Below are 19990 nucleotides of genomic sequence, written 5' to 3'. Positions count from 1 at the left end.
GAGAATAAATATTCAGCTGAGAAACACTGATAAATGCTACTGTGCCACAAGGTCTCTAAGGCTCTTCAGCATTTATAGTTTTCTGGAGCTTGCTGATTTCCAAAGCTTGACTCAAAGTATCAAGGAAAAAAATTAACGAAGGAAAAGCCAATAGATCTTTCCAGGCAAAAAGTGTGGTTAGTGAAAGTTAAAAACAATATTCAGGAACATAATTCTTTTGCTCTGTAATAAAATAATTTTAAAAGTTTGTTTCAAGCAACTAAAGATTAGTCTTGGGGTTGCTGGAAAATTGTGGAAATCTTAGGTTTGTGCCAACTATGCTTAAATAGTAAACAAGGTTGGTAGACAGCTAGCTAAGGGGATGAGCACAAATCAGGTTATGAAACTAGGGTTAATATGAGTAAAAAGTAACCTGCAATATACCTGTAAGTGCTCAGATATCCAGGGTGATCTTTACTGTCGTATATAGCTTTGTTAATTATTACTGTGGTTGTGTCCAGATCTTGTAATGTTCCAGTACATGTGCCTCTGCACTGACATGTCATCTATTGACATCTAGTTGGAGTTCACAAATGCTGTATCAGTCATTCCTTCTCTGCAAAATACTTCTGTAAAAATTACGTTGTCCTCACTATTTCTTGGCAAAGGGTTACGTGTATAAACGTTTGCATTAAACGTATTGACAGATTTGTCTCACCACGTCTTGGTCATCCAGTTGTTCTGCTGGAGCGACTGACAGCTTTTTATTCTGTCTTCATAACTGGATTTCTTCCCACAAAATCCAGAATGTGACTAGAGAAGGTTATGTATGTGTCTGGGTCTTGAGTTAATGCTGTCTTGTGATAGTGTCGGGGGAAGGGACAATACTACTACATCACTAGCAATAAATTGGTTAGACCAATTAAAAAAAAAAAAGTTGAAGGCAGTTATTCTAAAAAAGGAATGAATGGTTGTTAAAGGAGAGGTAACAGAATTGCAGGAAGAAGTAATGGTTTTACCTAGAAACATTTTGCACTCAGATCTCTAGTAATTGAAATAAGTGTTTAGAGAACTGTAGTAGTGTCTTGCTGGTCATCCAGCAACTGATCTAAATATTTTTACTGGGATCTAATGGCACTGGTTTTGCCAACACTTTGGACTTGAATATCAGTTTTACCTCTTGGCTCTACAGCCAGATCTGCCTTTGAGGAGCATGGTCTGTATGATCCAAAGAGACATCTGCTGTCCAATTAAATGTGTCTTTCTCTGGCTCTGTGTAGAAGTATTGAAGAACTGCAGGAGATCATTTACTAGATAGACAGTAGGACTGATGCACAATGCCTTCAGAAGAAATAATCTCTCTTCAGAGAAAGAAACAAAACAGTCATATCAATATATTTTTTTCTTTTTTACAGAATTTAAAAATAAACTTTCTGACCATCATGCATGCGTGCTTGATCCCCTTATAGTGGTTCTGACACTTGGAGGAAAGCTGTACTGTTGCTCTTCTCTATTTTATTTGACATGCTATATGTTCAGAATATGGAGTTAAGGATTCTTTGGAGGAAAAAGTGACTCTATCAGCAGCAGAGAAGGTCTCAGAACAAGGTCCTTAGTATTGACTAAATATGATTTGGAAATGTTGTTTTGTGAATGGTAAGAAAAATGAAGCAGAGATGCACACTAAATTTAATACTTGCTTTCTAATGATTAAAATAACATACTGAAGAAACCTAAATTTGAAGAACAAAGGAAATTCCAGCATCTGAAGAAACTGAGTTATAGAGCTTTTGAAAGAGCACTGGAGTTTAGAAAGAAGGCTATCTAAAATTATGATAGCTAAGATACTGAAGGAAGTCTAGGGAGTTTAATAAAATTCCTGTGTCATAACTTCTGAATTCTTAGATTACTTTAGGCTTAGTCCAGCAATATCAAATCAGTTCTTCTGACTTAAGGTTGAAATCTCTTTAAATCTTCATAAATTATAATAGAACTTGCCTTACTTGTCCAGATGGGACTGAGACAATAGTAAGAAGCTCTATATCAGCTAAAATCAGGAAAATACATGGCATATGTATTTAAATAAGGCCAGTGGAAAGGGGACAGTGAGACCATTTTACCGTTGCAGAATGATTTTCCTGTTAAAATTTATTTCCAAGAGCAGCATCTTGCAACAGTTCTGTGCTCTGAAGTGCAGAATTCTCCAGTGATTTAGTGTTTTGAGGGAGTACCTAAATTCCAGCATGGAAAGTGTATGAATTTGGTTTGGATTGGTGACGTTTTTTGTAGACTTTGAGATACAAAAACTCCTAAATAGGAGGCATCCTTGCTGAAATTCTCTGTGTATGTATAGTGGGGAATGAGTAGGTAAAGGATTACTTATTAAATTAGTATATTACTTTTTACTAGTATCTGTTTGCAAGTGCAACTGCTTGAAATCAGCTTGTCCTGTGTTCCTCATGGGTTCCCTCACCCTGTCAAGCATTGGAGAGTGGGGCACACTTGTGCAGTCCTGCGGAAAAGTGGCCTGAGAAGCGAATCCCAAACCATCAGATAGTAGAATATAATGGTGTTCCTCTTCTATTCTGTCTGTCTCTGGCTTTACTGCCAAAACATTCTCCATATGATGTTTTACTGACTCAGATGTGGATCTGCTTGTGGAATCTGGAGGGGATATGATCAAATTCATAAAAATTAGATTGCAAAGCTGGTGGGTTTTATACTTTTTGCAATATGTGGTTGTGGTAGGGGACTGGACTTAATTGGTGGGAAAAGCTTGTTAAAAAAAAAATACCCTGATGTGTGATGAGTGATTCAGAAACTGGAGCTTTGTAACCTAGTAAGGAAGCAAACTCGAATGTATACAGCTATGGCATTTGAAATGTTATACTGCCTCTTATGAAAGAATAACAAGTCTTAAGATGTGATTGAAAGGCAGTATATACAGAGTAAGTAACATGATGTATTTGAAAGTAAAAATCAAGTTTAGTCTCTGGTGTACGTGTGCTGAAAAAAATTAAATTTATTCATAGCATAACTCCAAAAAAGTGTCACGATACCAGGGATGAACTGACTTGTATAACCTAAATTCACAGCCAAAACAGACTGCTGTGTTTCTGGTGGCTCTTTGTATCCCCAGTGGAACTGTTTTTTCTAGTTGCCATTTGTTTCAGAAGAGAACAGGTATTGGAGAGGAGTGTCTATTAAATTATAACCTCAAGAAACACTGAGCAGCTTCAGCCTCAAAATGCAGAGGTAACTCTCTGGCAAACCCCTAGCATTTTGAGGGGTTAAAGCAGGTTGAAAAAGTTGGAGTTTTTTCTTTTCTTTTTATTCTCACCAGTGAAGTTGAATTTTATTCCAATATAAAAGTAAGGAAAGCCTTGGTTTTGTCTGGGATAGAGTTAACTTTCTTCCATACCAGCTGCTAGGTAGTCTTGGATTTAGGATAAAGTTGATAGCACACTAAAATTTTAGTTACTGTCAAACAGTCAAGGACTCTTCATCTTCTCATACTGCTCATGAAAAGGTGGGTGGGGGGTGCCCAAAAAGCTGGGAAGTGGGAAAGCTGGCCCCGACTGGCCAAAGGGGATATTCCATATCATATGACATCATGCTAAGCATATAATGGGGGTGTTGGCTGGAAGGTGGCACAAGTACCAGCTGAGCATTGGCTATGGGTGGTGAGCAATTGTGCTGGGCATAACTGCTTTTATCATTATTATGAATCTCTTCCTTTTTCTGTCACATTAAGCTGTGTTTATTTCAACACGAGTTTTATGTTTTTCTTTCTGATTCTGTCCCAGTTGCCAGTGGAGGGAGGTGGGGGGAACATTGGGGGTGTGGGGAGTAGAAGTGAGCAAACGGCTGTGTGATTGATTTAGCTGCCTGCTGGGTTAAACCATGACATGCATTGAATTCTTGCTTTAGCATCGTTCTGATGTGTTGGACACAGCAGTAATTTTCAGAAACTGCCGAACTGGCCTCTCTTGAGCTTTGTGCATGCCTCAGATAAAACAAAAATAATCAAACTTTCTAGAATGTTGCTTTTGTATATCAAATGTGATCTGAATATAATGGATAGCATTCATTCCATGGCTAGTAGATTTTTGGACTGGCTTTCAAACGTTCAAGAACTTATGTTTGAACTGTGGGTATATGTATTTTTAAGGTTTTTCAGAAATGACCAGTATGTATAAAATCCACTCAATGTAGAGACAAGAAGAAAGACTTTTTTTAAACTACTTTTCTTAATTATATGAACAGAAGGAACTAAGGAGGACAATTCAAGTGCCAAAAGAAAAATATCTATCTCTACTTACTTTATATGATTCCTGTACACCTCACAATCTCGTCTCACACAGATTGGTGATGAAGGGGCATGAGGATTGTCTGCTAAGTCCATGTATGGTTTGAACTTCAGGATGATGCTATACCCGTGGCAGGGAATAACAGTGGGTTTGTTGAAAAGTGTGAAAAATGAGTTTATAGTGTCCATCAAGTTTAATTTTGTAACACATTCATAGCACAGATCTACTCAGCAGTCGCTGGAAGATAGTTCTGCCAGCAGTGCTCTGCAAATCCTTTAGGTAAAGCTGCAGTCAGAACTCACTATTGGCCCAACAGGTGCCAGTCAAATCTCAACTTTCACTTCCAGGAAGAGAGGTTACTCAGTTCAAAGATTGAATTTTGGATCAAAACACACAGAAACCAAGAGGAAGTATGGAGATAATGGGTAGGCATTTAGAACAGGCAAAGCCTGGTCTTGAAGGTGGGATGCTGGAAGTGTAGATTTCAGTGACCTGTGTTTAGAGGTGATGATTAGGTGTTTCTGTGCCAGACCTTTATCAACAGTACAAAATTTTAAACATCATCCCTTCATTTTGGGGACAAAATATAACAGTTGATATATTAAAATAATAAAAATTAAAGAATAATAAAACTAAAAAATCCCATTCAGCAGTATATAGTAATATGTAACCTGAACTCATATACAGTAGACACAGAACCGGGTTCTCAAAACCTGAAACATATAAGCACAAATGTATTTCATGTACAAAATGTATGTGTAATCCATTTTTCTAACACTTGCCTGACTTGTCTCACTGACTCATTTAAGCAGGTGAAGCTTAGACCAAAGTCTCCCGCTGCCCTCAAGTCACTGCTCAGCACACTTAGGTGTCCTAAACAGATGCCCTCAGTGCTTATGTTCCTGTTACATGCACCATAAATGAGGGGCAAGGTGGGCAAGACTGATTTCAGAAGCTACTTTGGCGCAGGTTTCCTTCCCGCTGGTGGTGGAAAGAAAATGTGAAGTTACGCTGGGGCACTGTCACGATATACAGACATGTGCCACCTGACTTCTCTGTTGTGAGTTTCCTTTGGGTAATTTCCTATGTTTTGTCTGTACAATGGAAACGTTCACCCTCCTGTATGCTCTTCTGCCCTGCTCAGTGTGGCTCCAGCCCTACCTAAAGCAGCTTCATTGCCAACTACTGAGCATCCTTTTTTACAGTAGGCGAGAGCTCTCACCTCAGACCTTGTTTTTTGACATGATGGGCTTGGAAACAGGTGTCCGGAGCTGCAGTGCTGAGGAGCTGTCACAGCCAGTCAGTGGAGACCTGAGCTACTTGCCACTAAGAGGCAGGGTTGTGCGAAGCTACAGAGCTGCCTGACAAAACCACGTTTTTGATGGCTCCCAATGGCACAGTTAAATTAGGACGCTGCAGTTCCTTAAGAATCAAAGAATCTTTTAAAAGTGAATCCCCTACGTGGTGCTGCAGAAAGAGGGAACGGTGAAGAGATGTTTGCCTTGCTGCTTGGCTTTTCTTTTAAATGGAAGCTGTGGTGTAGAAATGCTGCATGGGGTTCATGCCTCTTTGCACAAATACATGCATATTTATGTTGCACGCTTCCCTGAAGTGTACCTGAGGCAAAGCAAGCACTGAAATCTCATTCTTCCTTCTGCATAAATGTCTAAATTCTGTTGTTGTCATCCTGAGTGTCTCTTTTCCTTGCATCTGAAAAGCATAAAGGATCCAAAGAAAACTGGGATATTTTTAGTCTAATAGAAGCTTTAAGCATGAATACTGCACTGGGCTCTATGAAGCTGCCTTATATGAACATTACTATTGTTGATTGGATCTGAAAGCACTTCATTTTTATGTAGTTCTTCAGGTTAAGCATTTCTTCTATTAAACATGACTATTTACATGCTTGTTACTGTACCAAAGAGAATAAATAGTTCATGATCTGACCTATAAATAAATATTTATTCCTGGTAAGACACTAAGCCATTGTGTGACTTGGGAAAAATAACTCTGCCTCCCTGTACTTCCTGACAGCTGTGAAACAATTCTACTTCAAAAGTCACAGGATTTGAATTTCAAAATAACTTACAAGCTGGGAGCAGAGCTTTAATGCTTTTAAAACATTAGCAGGGAACTAAGCAAAAGAGAAGCTGGAAATGATTCTGGAAGTATCAGGAGAATAATCATTTTCATCTGTACAGAATTTTAAAATTTTGACATTCTTTTAGAAAAAATGGAATGAACACCTTCGTTGTCTTGGAACAAAATAGACAGGGGGAAAAAAACCCCAACCTTCCTCAGAGACCCACATGTCAAGTCTGGCACCAATTTTGGCAGCACAGCCAATGTGTGTACATCAGGAACATGAAAGGATCCTTTCAGAGATTACAGGGAAGAGTTTTCCATACTTGAGCTGTTAGCGCAGCCCAAATGACAAGTCATGAGGAGAAATCATTTCAAAGCTTTGAAACTGGTTCCTGGGCAGAAGAAGCAGCTTTACCCAGTTTATAAGAATTGGCAACTGATTGCTTTGAGTCCTTTCAGTAACCTCCCCTGCTCTAGTAAATGTGACTTTTCACATAGCTGTGACTGTTCTGTAAGGTTCAGGAGGATGACAGCATGCTTGGCAAAACACCTCATGAGTGTTAGGAATATATCATGCTGGACAGTAAGGAACTGAGGAACCCAGTCTTGCCCAAGTATTTATCTTTGCTCCTTGGAAAGCTGACAGAAGATGTAAGGGACGGGCTAAACAGTTGTGCTAGTTGAAAAGGAGTCAGTGGAACTGTAAACCATTAGCCAGATGCTAGCACAAGGTAGATTAATGCAATAGCTACTCTGTGACTCTAAGAATTAGAAACTAAAAACATAATTAAGCTTGTCAGTATGGAACCTCTTCTCAGACAAATCTGCTTTTGTTTTGTTTTCAGTCGAGTTTGAGGTCTGGTTGATAAAGACAGCTGTGTCAATATTAGATACTTTGATTTCTCTGAGGCATTTAATTTAGTACCACATAACATTTCAATTGAAAAACACTGCATTATGTAACATTAACAGACTACACAGCAGATGGATTAGAAACTGGCTCACTGACAGGTATCAAAATGAAGTTGCTAATGGGGAGAGATCAATGAGAAATGCCATTTTTGCAGTGCTCTCCTGGGGGCCAGGGATACTTTGTATTTTTATTATTGATCCAGACATTGATGTAAAATCCTTACTGGCGCAATTTTCAGACGACTTACAGGTCTGTGAGGTAGCAAACAATGGGGGCAAGTAATTAGAGAAATCTAAATCATGCCATGCGATATTCAGATGTTGTGATGGGTTAAGCTGCAGTAGTACTGGGGTGCCACCTTGCCACTGTGATTGCCAGTACATGTGACAACCTAAGCATTTTGCTATATCCTCATGGCCAACCTGCTGTGGAGTCATCTAGCTCTGATACATGTCCTTCTCTTCCATGTCAATTCTCTTTTCCCTCCACAGCAAACTCTTATCTGAAGCTGCTCTGTGTAAGGAATATGTGGGTCATGGGAAAGAAGAAGGTGAAAGATAATGTTCTGCTGCTGCAGTTCCTACAATTAGTCCAGCAAAAAACGGGCATCTCATACTAGAAAGCTAAGTTCTTGAGTAAATTAGGTCAGATCAGCTGGAGAAGCAGATGTTTAGAGTTTTTTTCCTTTTAATTCTGAAAAGTCACGTCCCCCTTTTCTGAGCTGCTTGTTCTGGGCTCCCCACCATAATAAGGACATTGAGGTCTTCGAGTGAGTGCAGAGAAGGGCAATCAGGCTGGTGAAGGGGCTGGAGGACAAATCCTATGAGGAGCGGCTGAGGGAGCTGGGGATGTTTAGCTTGGAGAAGAGGAGGCAGAAGGGAGACCTTATCACCACCTATAACTACCTGAAGGGAGGTTGTAGAGCGGTGGGTGATGCTCTCTTCAGCAAGGTGACAGGAGATGGGACAAGGGGAAGTGGCATGAAGCTGTGCCAGGGCAGGTTTAGATTGGATATTAGAAAAAAAATTTTTACTGAAAGAGTTGTCAGGGCCTGGAACAGGCTGCCCAGGGATGTGGTTGAGTCACCTTCCCTAGATGTGTTCAAAAAATGGGTAGATGAGGTACTTAGGGATATGGTTTAGCATAGGATGGGAATGGTTGGACTTGATGATCTTCAAAGGTGTCTTCCAACCTTGTGATTCTGTGTAACAAGCTACCAAAAATGTGCTGAATGCTGCTGTTGGCATTTCTTTACATGAACACCCAACTTGTGTTGGAAATGGAGAAAGTGGTTGTTGGAAGAAACTTTGTAGTCTGATGTCCTGCTCAAAACAGGGTGACTTTGAAATTAGGTACTGTTGCTAAGAGCCTTGCCCAGTTAAACTTTAAAAATCTCAAAGGTTGGTATCTCCCTACCTCCTCTGGGCACCCTATTCCAGTGCTTGGAGTGACAGTGCTCCAGTGAAGATTTTTGTGCCCAGAGGGAATTTTCTATTTTGTATCTTGCAGGTCTTGCCTCTTGTCCTTTGGCCTCACATATACAAGTAGAGTGTGAACTGTTTGAACTATGTGTCAGCTGTAGTTGATATAAATACCTCAGGTTAGTTCCTTCTCAGGATTTCAGACACTTGCAGAAGTGTGTAGTTAGGTCCCTTGGTGTTTCCTGCATTAAGATGCATTAAGAATTAGAAAAGGTAAATTGTTCCTAGAAATACATTTATATCCACTAACAATTATACCAGTGAATTTGTACTTTGTAGTATAGTTCTTTTAAATGGACTCAAAAGGAAGAAAAGAATATTTCAAAATTTTCCTGTCATACTATTCTTTCTCATCTATGCAACAACAAATGCCATAGTCATAGGATGTGCTGGTAATTTTCAGGGTTGTAGAGGTTTATTCTGTAGACATATACCTAAGGCACAGTTCTGTGTGATTGGTTAGTGTGTCCTGTGTAATTTTGTGCTTGTCTTCTTGGGTCAGCTTGGATACGTGCTCTGGGTATTATTGTCACTCATTTGAACGTACCCCTGGTTTGTGTGGGAATATATATTTAATATTGAGTATATTAATACGTCTACGATTCTAATTCTGATGGCTTCTGATAGCACTGATCTGATTGATAGTGGTTACTATTTGATATTTATAGTAACCACTTCTAAAAAATCAAATAGTAAGCTACTTCTATTTCAATGGTGGAATTACCCTTATCTACATGCACGTTCTTAACAGTCTTCATAATGTCCAGAGAGGCAGCTTCCCTTTCCCCCCTGCCCCCAACAAGAAGCCATTTCTTCTGCTCATCTGGCTGTGTTCCCCTCCAAACCCTAGTTAAAGGTTTTTCTATGCTTGAGTACTTCTGAACCAGTTGTAAAATGGGTTGGACAGGAAGCAAACTCATGCTTCTCAGCCTTTCATCAGTTTAATACAGAAGTGTGCGGCTTCACATGCAAGAAAGCATCAAAGAATAACTGGATACTTAGAAAGCTATGGAAATGGATAATTTAATCTTGAAAACAAGCATCACAGTTGTTGTCGTAGTGTTTACTTAATTATGAAATTACAATTGGTGTTATGAGAATGGGTTTTTTCCAGAAAGGAGGAACTGGGAAATTGTAGTCTTAAATGTTGAATTGAGTCAGACACAAAACTGCTTTGCCAGAGTTCTGTGTAAAACACGAATTTCCATTTTAAGTGAACCATATTATTAGACTTAGTTTTTCCCACTTCAAATTTGTGCTTAAAAACTGTTCCAATTCTTTAGTTTAAATGTGTTTTGGCACGTTTAAGTCTAGCTTGATCATAATTTTGACAATACAGTTAGAAATGAAACCCTTTAATATGAAAGGAAGCTGCTGAATAGTTATCTTCTGCTTTTACTATGTAAATACATGCATATGTTTGTACGTATATATTAAAAAAACCCCAAAAGTTTATGTAGTGAAATATTGGAGAAAGCAATATAAATCTCTTGAAACCTGCAGACTTGGAATTTAGAGTTTGAAATTATGAAGAGCTGAAGTGTGAGTGAAACAATATTTTGGCCAGTTTTGTATGGAACTTGGATTTACTCAACCTTGGAAGGGTGTAGTGATAATAGTGTTTAAGTATCTCTTAGGAATACGGTAGTGTGAACAGGAAGTTTTATTTTAGTCGTCCATGGGTCCATTCCAAATTAGGATATTTTATTTTTCCATTTTCTTTTTGTTAATTCAGGGGTTGTGACAAGCAGTTTCAATCAGTGAACTTGTAGCTTGATTCATACAGTCTAACTTCATATTACATCTCATTTTTGGATCCAAATTTTGGAATTAGGTTCTGAAAGTTATAGGTAAGAAGCATGTGAGTGGCTAAGGCGTGGAATAAACCCAAACCTTGCTTTAGTCTGGTAAGCACTAATGATAGAAATGGTACAAATAGTAATAATAATAGTTTATCAAAGGCAAATAGCTTTAGCTATTGGTTTTGCTGAAAAATTCTTCCAGTGGTAAATATGGACTTCTCAGGAAACCAAACACCCTTTGCTTAGGTGATATTTTATACTTAAAATAGACACATATCTGTAGGGGAAAAAAACAAAAAGAAAAAAAATCTTTAAAGATATTTGATGGCGACTGTTGACTTTCTGCTGCCTTCCATGTTTGCTGCCAGTTTGAATGGACTGTAAGTTCTTTACCCAGACTGTTTATGGCTGGGCTGACCAAAAGCTGGGAGCCCTGGGTGAATATGATCCTCTGTCTGGGAGCTTTGCTGGAACAGAGGAACTGGAGAAAATGGGAGAGTCAAAAGTTACAGCTGCTGGGAGTCACCAGGGTGCCATACCTACTATTAAAATATATAAATTAGCTGAATTATTTGGATTTGCAGGACAAATTCTTTTTATAAAGCCAGCCCTCTCTATTAGTTGGCCTTGAAGCAGGATTATAATTGTAATGTGGCCATTTAGGAGCTGTTTATATCACTTTAGTTTCTGTTGGACTTAAACTTGTAAACTTAGCTACTCATTAATAAGAAGAGAAGCACTTCTGTTTAATACCTGTGATTTTAAATTGTGAGTACTTGGACATACACGTACATCATGTTTTACAGGTAGTTTTAAAATTATTTTACTCAGTTTTGACATATCTCATTCTAGCTGACACTTTTAAAACCACGTTTCATTTGTCTTCCTCAGACTTTCATTTGCAGGGAGAATTTTTATTGAATAGAGGACGTATATTTAAAAATTGACCTAATTTGCCATGTGTTAATTTGTTACTCATGCTTTAAATCTTGCCCTAAACTGATAAAATTATTTGTTTTCCACATGGGAAAGGATTTTATGCAGTTGAAACACATTCTTTGTTAGCAGAGAGTTGTTTTGGCTTTCTTTTTAATGCTCTAGGATTTCTAGTCAGATTGTTAGTTGGCTCTGGGTGAGGAAGAGACTGTATCTGAATGGCTGCTCCTTTTAATCCAAATAATCCTGGTCTCTAAAGAGATTAACATAAGCGCATATACTTGCTTCCTTTTGCCTATGCTTCAGTGGTTTGGTTAGTTACACTATATGCCATCTCTGATTTATAAAGAGCAAACTAGAAAACCAACTAAAACTCTGAAAAAGTGGTGGTTAATTAAAACAATGAGAAAGCAGCACAGTCTGGGTCAGAAATGGATTGTTTATTGTTCACAACAGACTGGGTCAAAAATGGATTGCTGCTCACATAAGAGAGAACCTGAGTTTCTATTTGCAAATCTATGGAAGTTCTTGGATCGATGTTCTTGCACAGGCCTGGTAAATTCTAAGATGGGTAAATTGCAGAACAAATTTCACGTGAAATAACCATGTGCTATAAGTGTCAAGGAGAACTGTTAATTTGTGAGATATAGTAAGCACATATCATCCTGTAAGTTATTGTGCTTATGCTGCTAAAACATGAAATTAATCTCATCTGTTTTGTGGCATCAGTAAAAGTCAACTGAAGTAGTATGCAAAGGGGGCATTGTTAACATTTCTCTTAAGGTATAATTATTAACATATATTTTTAAAATTTCACATATTGCCTTGGTTGTTGAAGAATCTTGATGTAAATATTTTATAGTTAACTTGTGTTTGTCTCTTATTCGAAGTGCTCAGCTTTTTCTCTTGGCCCCTCCTAGAGTGACTGTTTCTTGTGCACACATCTGATCTCAGTACTAATGTAGCTCAAATGATGACGCTTTTTTCTTGACACACTACTTTATTGCCTAATGTGTCATTAAGAAATATAAGCACTTATATAAAACTATTTTTTTAAGAGTTGCTACAGTGTTATGCATACACAATGTTGTATCTCAGTACGTGTATTACCACTGCCTTCAAATAATTGGCACTGTTTTCTGCTGCTCTTAATACCTTCAGCAGTACCTTGCTTTCAAAGTGGTTCAAGTGCTTCACCACATTGGTAAGGCTGTCGGAATCTTGACTGGCTAACATTGTCTGAATCGGTCTGTGGACCCATTATAAATCTTGCCAATTGTTTATTTAAGGCAAGCACAAATATTTTAGGGTTCAGGCCAGGATAAAATATGAATGCATATGGGATATCTGAATTTAAAGGAATAGGTAACTTCAGTTATTTAACACTTAACTTTCCAGGAAAACAGCAAAAATTTTGGACATGTGTATCCCCAGTGTAATGGTGGGCTAAGGCATTAAATAGAACTTGAGCATGATTAGTTTTATTAGAGGTTTTTCCCTGAAATAAGTCTGATTCTGCACAAATTCACAAATTGTTTTAGCTTGAAATATACTTTGGGGAAAGGTTTGTTTCAAAGGCTTTGTCCACTGCTAGAAAAAAAAAAAATCCCTAAAGTAACCAGAATATGTATCTAAAGCTCTTAATATTTTACCTAGCTTTCCATTAAACAAAGCAAAACCCCAACCAAAAGCAGAATGCTCAGAGGATTCAACCCAAAGTCAGTCCTTGAACAGACTGAATAGTTTGCTAAAGAAAAGACAGCTTCTAAGTATGAGATATTGACTGTAAGATGTGTTTTCATTTACTTAAAATCCATTCCTAGACACTGAATGCTGTGGTGTTCTATCGTTATTACTCCTGGATAGTTAACTTTAAGGTATCTTGGGTTTCAAATTAAACGTCAAAAGTCATTTGGCACTGAAAATACGTCTCTGCTTAATGCAGAAAGCAAATAACTCTGGCATATTTTCCATCTGCAATTCCTGTAAGAGTGCCAGAAATGGTAATGTGTCACAATTGCTTTTTTGGCAAAAATCAAACCAATAAAATGCCTTCTATTTTTAATACTACTACTACTTAAATTCTTATGTACAATAATATTTCACTAAGTAGTTTGGAAGGCCTGAAGTGAAAGATTACATAAATATTTGAATACTCATTAGAATACTCTTGGGATCCTTTAACTTTGAAAATGAAGACTGAAGAAAGTGAACAAGACTAGTAGTGAAGACTTCAACTGGGACTAGGGTGTGAAAAACTAAACCTAGGAGTGTGGTGGACTCCTGTTGCTATCATAAGTGTGAGACAGTGGCTTTCAAATGTTTACCACAGCATGTGCTAATTTTAAAGTAAGGACATCATACCTGTGTGCAGTGACACAAGCAACAGCTTCCGACCCCTGCTGCATGATCCCCTCTATGCACAGAATATGTTGTATTATCACGTCAGTGTGTCACAAACAGAGATTGAGATTTGTTTAAAGGCATTGGGCATTAGAGAGAGAAGAGCTTGAATTCAGCCTCCAACTTCAAATAATATACTTTGTCCGACTTGGCTAGATTATATTCTTAAAGTTCAGAGAAGGTAGGCAAGAATACCCTGCTGTAGTGTTGAAGTAGCTTCTCTTGGACTGGGGAAACCAAGGTAGTTGCAAATGTCTTTAGGCGAGTCACTAAAACCTCTGCCTACCCTCTGTATTTGTTAGGGATTTGATTAACTGAAAGGATCTGGTTAACCACCACCTAGTCAACCAAAACTCCACAAGAAACCTACACGTATGCCAAAACAATCTTATTTTAATGTTGGCTGCCTTTCAGATAGGTTAACAAATATGTGGAAATTATATCAGGATTTATTCAATCTACCAAGAGGCTGGTAAAGATGGGTTTCAAGGCCTTTGAGCTCCCTTTCAGACATACTTTTGTACAGTTGTGTGTAGCAGATGCTGCCTACCTGTGTGGAGTGACCATATACAGTGAGGAGGAACTCAACGTCTGTAGAAGTGGGTAATGGAAATGCAACTTATGATCACTTTGAAAAATGATTCCTTCTACTGGTAAAAAGGAAGATCATGAGTGAAACTAAATGCAACATCCTCAAATGTGGAGCTAAACATGAACATTACTGATTTAGTGTTGTCTCTGCCAACCACTGCTACACGTTTTGGCTCAGTATTGAATGTCCCAGAAAGTGTTTGCTCACAAATAATTAATGTGGAGTTTGAAGAGATAGCTAAGCATATTTGCAGGAACTTCTGCACATCAAACATTGTCACAGTTGTACTGAAATTCTCTCCTTACATCCACAAATTCCCTCCCATTTAGTTTAATTCAAACTCATTAGAGTCCCACTTCAATTATATATCATCCTTACAGATCTGAAATGCATAAAATATTCTCCTTGATCCATGGGAGATTATCTTTTTGTTTGGGAGTGTATTGGCTGATTATTATCATACAAGACTAGAGTCTGTCAGCGGCATAAGCAATTAGCAGCTAGATATTCTGCTGGGTTTTATCCCTGTTTATTGGCCATTTTCCTGGCTAAAATAAATAGACTGATCGTACTATGTGGTGTGCTTTTTTTATCCTTATCTGTCAGCTAATTTCCAGAGACATGCAAACATAACTTGAATGGCATTTAATGTTAGAAGACTACTAGTTTCTGCATCTGCTTGGAAGATAGGTTTGCATTCCAGCCTCAGGCAGAAAGTGATTTCAGATTAAGAATGCACAGCAGTAGCGTTGTGAAACCCATGGAGACACAGAAGTGTGCTCATAACCATTTGACTTGGGAAGCTCAGGTTGTCAAACTTTGAAATTTCAAGGGTTTGGTGATTTCTCAAAGAGATTTAAGGCCTGATCTAGAATTAATGGTTGAGAAAATGACTAATTGGTCATCTGTGGATTGCTGGACAGAGTCAGGGGAAGGAGCATGATACAGAATATAAATACTTTACAAAGAAGCTGATTGAAATTAGCCAGTAAGCTTTCAATTATGGTGGTTTTTTTCATATGGCAGAAGACACATTCATGAACAAAAAAGCAAAATGGAAGCTGGGGAGAAAAGAAATACAAGTTGTGCTGCAAAGAAGGCTGTTGCTCTGCTGCGTAGATGCTTTTGATAGAATGGAAAAAACAAGTTGATAAAACATATAAAAATAGCTCGGCCTGGCTATAGAGAAATCAGTCTTATGCTACCTCTGAGAGTTCAAGGTACAATATCCCTGTCATGTGCTGAATTTCTGTCTCAAAATATATCAGTTTAAGCTTATACTTTGACTTGGATGTCTTCTGCCAGCTTGCTGTGTGCTCTGTTTGTATGGGCTGTCCTTACCTCTGTCAGTCAAGAGTGCAAATATGTCACCTGGAGATCTCAAGGACTTGACGTTGTGATATGTTCTGGTGTGTGTAAGCTTAAATTCATGAAATTTTTAAAAACTATTTTTGCAGAAGTGCATCATAAAGGACACCTTCTTTACGTTCTATGCTTTTGCTTTTATCACTCTTCCCCTGAAAATCCTTTCAAGTGAGAAGGAAGAAGTTGAGATGGGCAGAGTAGAAACCAAGATGCTGAAGTGTTTAAGGATAAAGGGTTTTTCCTAAAGAAAACAGATTAATAAGGACACGAAGTCATTTAGTTGACTCATTTATCATAACAGTCTACTGATGTAAATAGACATTTAGTGTAGAAGGTTCCATGGAACACGTGTACCATATGCCCCTGAAAAATAAGTCCAAAGTGTTCTCCTGGGTACCCAAAACAAAAGTGAAACCTGCAGTACAGGAGATAGAGCCAAACCCTATAATTTTTATCATTACAGGAGGACAGCAGGCATGATGGCATGAGCCGTGCACAGTCCACACAAAACAAAAGGCACTTATAAGTTAGCTTCACAACGTGGTTTTAGGAGGAAACTCAACATATAATGAGGTTTGGCTTATAGTTTCTAGTTTACATGAGTTTGTCTCTACAGTGTATGAGGGTTTTGAGTATGCCAAAAATGTTTGTGTAGTCCCCTTTGAGGCACCTTACGCTCTGCTAGACTGCGACAATCTGATGATGGAATTTCAAATGTATAGATCAGAAAAAAATCAGGTGTCTCTGGAGAATTGTATAAAGACATCCATTTTAAAATATTCTGTGAATAACTACACTATTGCCTGTTTCATACAGCAGCAGGTATATAAAGTAAACCAAGAAAAAAATCCAGATACTCTTTCCAGGTGAACAGATGTTAATGTCTTCATTCAATTTTTATTTCTAGTTCTTGCTCTGCTAAACTCCCACTGAAGTCAGCAAGTCTGCCTGAATAAAGAACAAATAAAAGCTAAGTAAATGCCTTAGGTTTTGTCCCAGAGCAAGGAAATGACTGTTGGATTGCTCATCAGCCAAGCTCTCCTACAGAGAGCAAATATTAAAATTTCCATGTATTAAAAATTCAATGTGTGTAATTCAAAGTAAGTCCAAACCCATCCATCTCTGATCCATTGCAACTCCTATGAGAAATGCAGGTAAATGTTTTAATAATGCTTTTTATGTCTGTAACGGCTGTGCTTTTTTTGAGAGGGAGGGGATGGATGTGATCATATACTTCACACATGTATGAACTAAGAAATTATCACAATCTACCTATAGATCTTATGAAAGGAAACTATTTTTAGAAGGGATAGAATTGAAAACAATTTTACCCATAAGTATGTTGTCTTGTTACTGTTTATCGGTAGGTGTAAACTGAAACATGCAGAGCATCTCCCTCAGACACTGAGGCTCAGTGTTGAGAAGCAATTTTGAACTTGGTTATTAACTGAGTTTGTGATTGAATTTAATTTTTTAATGCAGAAATTGTTGCTTTATAGCCTATGATACCAGTTAGAAGCAGTTCTCCTCTTGTCACTTCTCATGTCATTGTTTTTTGAATTTGAATGTTTTGAGAGCAGGGGTGTGTATCTTTTTCAAAGTATAAAAGTGAATGTACCAGGAGTCTGGTGACAGCAAAAGCAAGGGGCTTAAAGAAATTCCTGTATATTGTGCTTTTAAGACCCCTGACAGTTTGAATGGTACTTTTGGTTTGCTTATTTTGTCAGCTAGTGTCCTAGATTAAAATTAAAGCTCTGATACAAGATAGGACTGAACAGAAGTTTGCACAAACCTTGCATTTGTGTAGATGCACTCACTCAGACTCAAGTCTGATGCAGTTACACTCAGTGGATGTGCTTGCTCAGACGGAGAGACAGACTTCTGGCCCGGTCTCAGGATACAGTTTTACTGCAGGGTTGTTGAATGCCAACAACAAAACCTGCTACCTCTGTTTTAAGAGGTTGTGTGAAATGCAGGCAGATCAATGGCGATCAAGGAGATGAATTATTACATAACTGCTAGGAATGTACGTATTTGTTGCATTTATTATGGTATCTCAATGCAGGCTATTCAGTGATTTCTATCATGTGGAAATTATACATCAAGTTCTGGTATTAATCAAGACTCCATTGCTGCACTTTTAGAAAGGGAAGTATGGTAACAAAACATGGAACGTATCCAATGAGAGGCTCAACCTTTAGAGCTTTCATCCAGTTTTGAGTAATAAGATTGCAATAATAGCTAAAACTGTGTCAGCTTCCCATCGGGGTGTTTCTTCGCCAACATAGATATGAAAGTTAACAGCATTCAATGTTGACTTAGATTTAGCTTTAATGATTGGGTACTGTAGCTTAGGGCAGTTTTGTTTTAACTTGTTTTCATCAGGATGGTATCACACCATCTGATGTGATGCAGCTTCAACCCCCTTGAGTGCTCCTTGCATTTTTTTCTCCCGCATTTAGTAGTTAGCATGCAGAATCTAGGACAAGGAGCAATCCTATCAGCACTTTACAAGAAGAAAAAGACCTAAAATGAATGAAGACTCAATGCATCAATATTTTTTTTTTTTTGTAGATTCCAACAGTTGCTAGAGTTGGGAATGAGCAACTTCATTCATTATCAACCTTTTTGTATTCCTAGCACAGCTACTGTGTGTATGTAAAAGGCATAACTCCAGGACAAACTCAGCTTCCGTCAGGAACAGTGCAGTGAATATAACTTAAATTATGCTCAGGGAGAAAAGATTGCCGTTTGGAGAATTAGATCATGGGACTGGAATTTTATGTGTAGCATTCGCTTATACTATTAAAATTGATTACTACAAACAAATTGATGCATGCTTGATATTAAAATGGATAATTTCTGGAACGCTGATTCTTCTGAAGAGGCTCTATCCATTTCAAAACCAGTCTTAGTGTTTCCCCTGTCAGGGTGTCGAGAAATGAAGATGCTAACCTAACATAGATACTTTTGTGTGGAATTGGGGTTTGGCTTGGGGGTTTTTGATTATTTTTTTTTTTTTATTTTTTTTTTTTTTTTTTTGAGAAAGAGAGGATCAGGGCCAGTTACACTGGGTGTTTTACAGCTATTTGCTCATCTTTGTCTCTAAATGGAGTGCTAGGGTTCCAGGAAACTGTTTTGCCTGTAGGCAAATCTTCACAGTTCAAATTTTCTCAGCATGCCTGGAGGTTTAACTTGAGGTGAAACTTAGGTTGTTTGCATTTACCTTTGAACTTGCGCTTGTCAGTATGAGTCTGGGGATCAATATCTGGCGTTCTACCTTCTTTAATTGAGATTTTATCTATTTTAGTTATGTGTGAATATGGGAGAGTGCAAATCAATGTGCTATGCTTAAAAGTGTTTAAGCAAACAACTGTCTGTTTGCTGATGGCCAGATACTGCTGCCGTTTCTGGCTTTCCACTCCATAGCTAGACTTCAGCTCACCAAGTTCTTGCGGCACAGACTCTTAAGAACTGCAGTCACAGACCTGAATCATAACAGCAAATATCACTCACACATTTGTTGCCTGAGGTTTTGTGTCTGTCTCCCGGGAATAAGTATATAACCCACAAACTTATAAACTCTGGGGTTGTTTTTCATTCTGTTTTGATGAAACCAAAGGAGGAATCGAAGAAAACCCTCAAGCGTAGAACAGGTTATCTTGTTCAGTAATGGGCACAGGGCATGACAAATCAGTCAGCAGCATGGTGGTGTCACAGGAGACGCTGGGTAAAGCCTCCACTGGCATCTCTCCTGTCCTGAGATGGGGTCCGTGTTCCTGAGACCACACAGGCTGTGTCTTCCCTGAACCTTGTGTAAGACTGCTACAGCAGCACCATCCCTATGCCAACGAGCCCTGTGACATGCCTCCCTGTGGTTTTATTATTTTAACTTAATAACATCTTAAGAAAGGCCCAAGTACTCCTTTATCAATAATTTTACCACCTCTGAATAGAAGCAAGCAGTAGTAGCCTGGGTGGCAGTTTAGAGTAAGTGGAATAAAAATTCAGTGTATTGCTAATGGCTCAATACAAAGGCCTTGGCTTTTCCTTGGCTCTTTTTATTTGACAGGGTTAATCTCTATTTCATCTCTACTACAAGCAGTGTTTTTGGCCTATTTATA

Source organism: Gallinula chloropus (genome assembly GCF_964237585.1).
Source record: "Gallinula chloropus genome assembly, chromosome: 4".
NCBI lineage: Eukaryota > Metazoa > Chordata > Aves > Gruiformes > Rallidae > Gallinula > Gallinula chloropus.
The sequence above is the reverse complement of the archived record's forward strand: the minus strand, read 5'-3'. Positions refer to the sequence as shown.